Source organism: Peromyscus eremicus, unplaced genomic scaffold (genome assembly GCF_949786415.1).
Source record: "Peromyscus eremicus unplaced genomic scaffold, PerEre_H2_v1 PerEre#2#unplaced_355, whole genome shotgun sequence".
NCBI classification, from domain to species: domain Eukaryota; kingdom Metazoa; phylum Chordata; class Mammalia; order Rodentia; family Cricetidae; genus Peromyscus; species Peromyscus eremicus.
This window is the reverse complement of record NW_026734591.1, coordinates 162,612-169,002: the sequence shown is the minus strand read 5'-3', so window position 1 is coordinate 169,002 and position 6,391 is coordinate 162,612.

Below are 6,391 nucleotides of genomic sequence, written 5' to 3'. Positions count from 1 at the left end.
CATTTCCACCATCAAGAGAGGGTGAGGCAGGAACACAATAGTGATTAACAAAAGAGACCCAGACAGAAACCGAAGCACAGAGGTAAGGCAGAGGAGACACCCAGGCCCAGCTGAAGTTTCTCTTTCCTCTGCTACGGTGCTGGGCATTCCTGTGTGAATCAGTTCCCCAACTAGCCCAGAAGAGTTCTCAGAGCAGGTTCATGAAGAGTGCTGTTATAAAAGGTAGGCAGATATCATCAACATGTAATACAGGTACAGAGAAAAATACCACAGTGAACTGCGTTAATTTGCATAATTAATACATGCTAAAATGATACAGGTTTTAATAACATTTGCTTTCTGCTTTCAATTCAATTGTTTGGAGATGTTTACAAAAATCCAATTCTTCAAAGCATGGCTGTTTGCACCTACATAGTAATGTTCGGTGAATTCATTTTTCTTGCATAAAGCATGTCATGCCCACATCACACAAGAAAGCAACTCTTACATAACATCTGAGTCTTTTTTCCCCTTTCTAATTATAAAGATGAATTCTCTACACAAATACAAATATTCAAGTAGCAGATTTCACAGAAAAAATTAATGTCTTTATACTTTGTACAAAGACAGACATTTCAGGAGGCTGGAGAGATGGCTCAATGTTTAGAAGCATATGTTGTTTTTGCAAGGAATCCCAGCTCAGCTCCTCCCACCACTGTAGGGTGGCTCACTGGAACTCCAGCTCCAGGGATTCCAGCAATGCCCTCTGGGCTCCACCCTGCACTCCCATGTACACATATCCTCCACTCCCCCACATACACATAATAAAAATAAATCTCTAAAAACCAGATACTTCAAATATTGTAGATATTGGATAGAAGTTGCTAAGTCAAGAACACAAAGAAATATCCCCAAATTGTACCCACTGTAAGAAACACACACTTTGTGAGAATAATACTATCGAAATTAAAAACTAGAAAATAAAAACACTCCTATCATCTTAAGGTATGAGTTTGGGACATTCTGATATTCCCTAACCTAATTATGTGCATCAACACATTTACAGTGGCCATCGTCTCTCAGATACAGAGTCAACTGTGTTTTGATAAATGTATTATCATTTAAAATCTATTTACAATATTTGAAAGACCCATGATAATGTATATAACTAAAGCTAAAGGTATCTAAATTTGTCAAGATGCTTAAAATTTATTTTTATAAATTGAATTATTAATTCATACATTTACTTGTTTATTTTTGCATGTGTGTGAGTTTATGCTGTGCATGGAGGAGAGTGATCATGTCATGAGTGTGTGCATGTGTGTGCATGTGGGTGTAGTAGAGCCCAGTGGACAGGCTTGGATGTCATCTTCAGGAGCTGATTACCTCATTCTTTTGAGACTAGTGTCTCTCAGTGCCCTAGGGTTTCTGCACAGGTAAGGCTGCCAGAGAGCCCCAGAGACCATCCTCTTTCTGCCTCCCATTGTGGGAGTCCAAGCACATACTACCAGGCCTGGATTTTTGTTTTTGAATGTGGATTCTGGAGAATGAACTAGGGCTCTCACATTTGCAAGGCAAGCATTTTACTGTATCGGCCATGTCCTCAGGCTCCAAACTCTAATTTTTATTATATTAATATCAATTTTATGAACTAATTTAGAATAATCATCGTAGTTGAAACAAAAGCGTTGGTAGTTGTAATGACAACTCTGGCATTTTCTTTACACCAAGCACCTGCAGTTTTCCAAATAAATGCATTTTAGTTAATATTTGTATTAATATCTAGTTCTCTAGAATTTTTTCAGGTTTGTAACAACTATTTGTGCACAGCGGCAGAAAGATGACCAATACATGTACCTTTCCTAGTTTATTTTACATTCTGAATTTTGTGTCACTTCCTCAAGAAAGTACTCTTTACTTGACTCTTTGTTGGTCATTATACCATACCCATTAACCTATGAATAGGTTGCATTTGAACATTTAAAGAATGATTTATTACCATAAATATGAAATAAAAAGACTCAGTTCATCGTATTAACAAATTTACAAAAGTGCCTTCAGAACTATCTCTAAGAAAGTGTTGTTAAACTTTCTTTAGCCTGAGAAAGAGAGTCAGTTCATGTGGCAGTGGGGAGAGTTATTACTTCTCATTTGCAGAACACAGGAGCCAACTCACTAGGAAGGCAGCCTGGCATGTCTTCATACATGGAACTTTTTCTCTGGTGCCTCTTTGTTGTTCGAATCTTAGATGGTCTTTTAATAAAAACCCCAGAGTCAGATATTGGGTGAAAGCTGAAAGATCAGAGAAGCAGAGCAGCCAGCTACTAGTTCTTACCTCTGTGAAATCCTTAGCCTAAAGAGAGTGAGTTCCTGTTTCCTCACACCTTATATACCTTTCTCTGCCCAGACATCACTTTCTGGGATTAAAGGCATGTGTGCTTTCCAGTACTGGGATTAAAGGTGTGTGCCACCACTGCCTGGCTCTGTTTCCAGTGTGGCCTTGAACACACAGAGATCCAGACAGATCTCTGCCTCCTGAGTGACAGGATTAAGGGTGTGTGTGTGTGTGTGTGTGTGTGTGTGTGTGTGTGTGTGTGTGCCACCACTGTCTAACCTCTATGTCTAATCTAGTGGCTGGCTCTGTCCTCTGATTCTCAGGCAAGTTTATTAGGTTACACAATATATCACCAGATCTCTTTATATCACATGTGTCTGACACATTATTGCTTGTGGAAGCTCAGTGTATTAGCTTCTTGTAGGCAGAGTAGACTTGCCCAGGACTGTGTGATGGTTTGAGTGTTTAAGCAGTAAAGAAAGAGGATGCAGAGTCTCCCAGGCAAGGGGCATCACTATGCACAGCATGGAACAATCAAAACTGATTTTAAATTTTCCAAATCAAAACTGTTCTTGTTTAAAGAATATTCCCTCTAACTGGTGTCTGACTATCAATAGAGTAAGTTGGACAGTAAAATACTGCTGGCCTTTGAATTTGAGATAGGTAGAGAGATGATAAATAGATATAGATGATAGACATGGCTGACAGATGGTTAATGTAGTTAGATGATTGATGGTTATAGATGATAGATATAGGTTTATGATAGAGATAAATGATGTTTGATATGCAACAGATACAAAATAGATAGATAGATAGATAGATGATAGATAGATAGATAGATAGATAGATAGATATAGATGATAGATAGATAGGTAGATAGACAGATAGATAGATGATAGATTATTGACAAATGGATGACTGATAGATAAATACATAGATGGGTAAGATAGAAGTATGGTTGTGGATTAGAACATATTAGAGATAAAGAACTTAATACCAGATCAATTTTCTTTTGAGAAATTAGTATTTTAATATTATCTGGGAAATAGCTTGTGAAGGAGAATATCCAAAAAAATGCAGCTGTCCTTTAAGCCATCCCTTTAACTAGCTACTGGAAAAATAACAACAATATAAAAAAACTCCTGGGGAAAAAAGGAGATTTGAATGTTGAAACCAGACAGGACAACTGAAGCCATCTAGAGCACCCAGGGGACAGCTTAGATAAACAGAGGAGGCTCGCACAAAGCTCACACAGCTGTGACAGAACCTAAATTATGATGGCTTAACCCCTTTCACAAAAGTTATTCGTACAGTTGTGTATAGTCTTAAAACTAGAAAGGACATTTTCATCAGCCAGTAAAACCGAAATTATCCACAACAGTCAGTACAACTTTGTTTGTAGGAGCTGATGTGAATTGCATTCTTGATGTTGACAATTATCAATCAACATATTTTTTATTCTGTCAACACTGGAGAAACACCCAAAACTAACGGACTATTTGCAGGCAGTTGCTTTTTTCCTTTTAAGGAGATGAATTTGAAGAAAGCTGCCGTAACGTTAAATGCATGGTTCTCAAAGCAATACACTCCTTACATAAAAATAGAAGAGCCACTTGATGGAATATGAATTCCGTGAAGACGCTGACTCTTCAAACAAAGAGATGTATTAGATGTGAGTGAGCAGCACACACACACACAGTGAGATTTAGAAGCAGTAAGTCAGGCAGCATCTTTGTGGGCACAAACTCTAGGAACTTGATACTTCTCTGTGATTTCTTTGAAGAGCAGAAACAAAGATCATTGCTTGCTATTATTATCTGTTTTAACATCATCCCTTCCAATTTAGTTATTATCAATGGGACATAGAGAACCATATTCACTCAAAAGGGATAAAAGTCTTAAAGCTGTCTTGAAGCTCATTGTACATGGCCATTGAATCATCAACAAACCCTAATTCCATGTCCCAAGTCTCTAATGTCTGGGGTTATAATAGATCAGTCTTTCTAATAAATGCCTTGGCTGCATAATATGAAAAATGTATTCAGCAAATCACCTGCTTCACACAGGTTTGCTTGCTCTCTTGTCTTTATGTTCACTCTTATTTCACTCATCTTCAGCTTATTCAGCCCTCATCTATATTAATCCAGTAAGCCTTACATAAAAGAAAACCCCATTATTTCCATGTAGCTATGAAAACTATCTTATGAGAGAGAGAGAAATTCACACACACACATGCATGGGGAGAGAGAGAGAGAGAGAGAGAGAGAGAGAGAGAGAGAGAGAGAGAGAGAGAGAGAGAGAGAGAGAACAGGACATGTCTTAATTTGCTTTTCTGTTCAATAAACACTCTGACCAAAAACAAATTAGGGAAGAACAAGCTTATTAGCTTATTAGCTTATTGAGGGAAGTTAGGCAGGAATCTGGAATCAGGAACTGAAGCAACTTTTTTTTTTTGGCTCCTGTTCGTGCTAGTTTTGTTATTGTTTGTTTGTTTATTTTCAGGGCTCTTCTTTTCTTTCTCATTATGCTGTTTAAAAATACTTCTCCTTTCTTCCCTTGCTTCATTCAGTGCATCCACAAGAATTTCTTGTGCTATAACTGATACTCTCGCATAGAAAGTGTATCATAGACTCCCTGCACCTCCCACTCACAGCCCAGAATGGAATCTCTGCTCACTGATTCTGTCTATCCTGTGGTAGAATTTAGCCCCAGGAATAAGACCAAGATCTATACCCAGAGGGACTTGGGGACAGGCTGCATTTTACTCCAGGCCACCAGTGGGGTCTTGGCCATAATCTTGGTCTCATACAATAAAACAAAACAAGGCTATTATAGTGTGTTTACTATCATCTGTCACTAAACTCTTCTTTGAAAAATTCTGGACCAGCTTCATAGCCTACATGCTGAGCAAGCTGCTTCATCAGTAAGAGACATTAGCAAAACCTTAAATGGACTCACATGAGAAATGTTTACCCTCAGTGTCCAGACATGCCTGCTCCCGGAATCTTCTCACTGAGGTTTCTGTCCTGTGAAAGGTCAGCAAGGACTTGGAGATCACCGGTTGTGTCCCACACTTGTCCATGACGGGATCTGTGCACACTCAGACACAGCCATCTTCATCATTTGACTTTGGAGAAGCTGACCCTCTGTTTGGTGGTGATGGGGTATAAAGACAGGCAGCATGCATGTGATGGATGACTATAACAGTGAGCTAGAAAAGACCAAAATAATCATCTTCAAAATCTAAGGGAGAATGGCTAAGATAAAGAACAGTGGTAGACCTTAGACCTGACTCACAGGGACCTACCTAGCCTGCTGTGAAAAAAATGAGCCTGTGAGCTTCATGCTATCACTTGCAGAGAAACAGGTGTGAAGTAGAGAAAAAGGATAATCCCTTCCCTATGCAAATCTGGCCTGGACCATTCCTCTGGCACAGTCAACAGCATACTTACAATTCAGTACTGGAACGTAAACATTGCAAGAGATTCTTGGCTAAACCGTTGGCATAAGATGGGTAGCATTGATTTTACTTTCTGCCTTCCTGACTTTTAAGTTATTGGGCAAAATATTCATCTGCTTAATCTCCTCACCATGCTCCCTTTAATCCTCTTCTAAAAAGAAGGCATTTGAAAATAAAGGATATATCAGTTTTATCTAGTGCCTATCAAATACAAAAAAAAAAAAAAAGAAAGTGAGTGAAAAAGCTAAGTGGCCATTGAGGATTATTCTATTGTTTATATTTATGATTAATATAGATGCATACCTCTGTGCATGTCTATGCATGTGTATTTTTTACATGTAGGTACTGCTGTGAATTACTGGGAATATGTTCTTAAGGATGCATGCTTAAGAACTCTCTTAAGTGCATAAGCATCGTAAGCCTAACGGCTGAGCCTAAAAGACACCTAGGCTGTAGCCCAGGTCCATGCTCACGGATGTTGTCTATATTGCAGACTTTATAAACACAGTATCTTCAATTTACAAAGCTGACTCTATTATACACTTTTAACTTTGTAGGCTCTACACTTGAAATAGCAGTCCTCAAACACACTCTGAGTGTTTATGCAAATATACTGT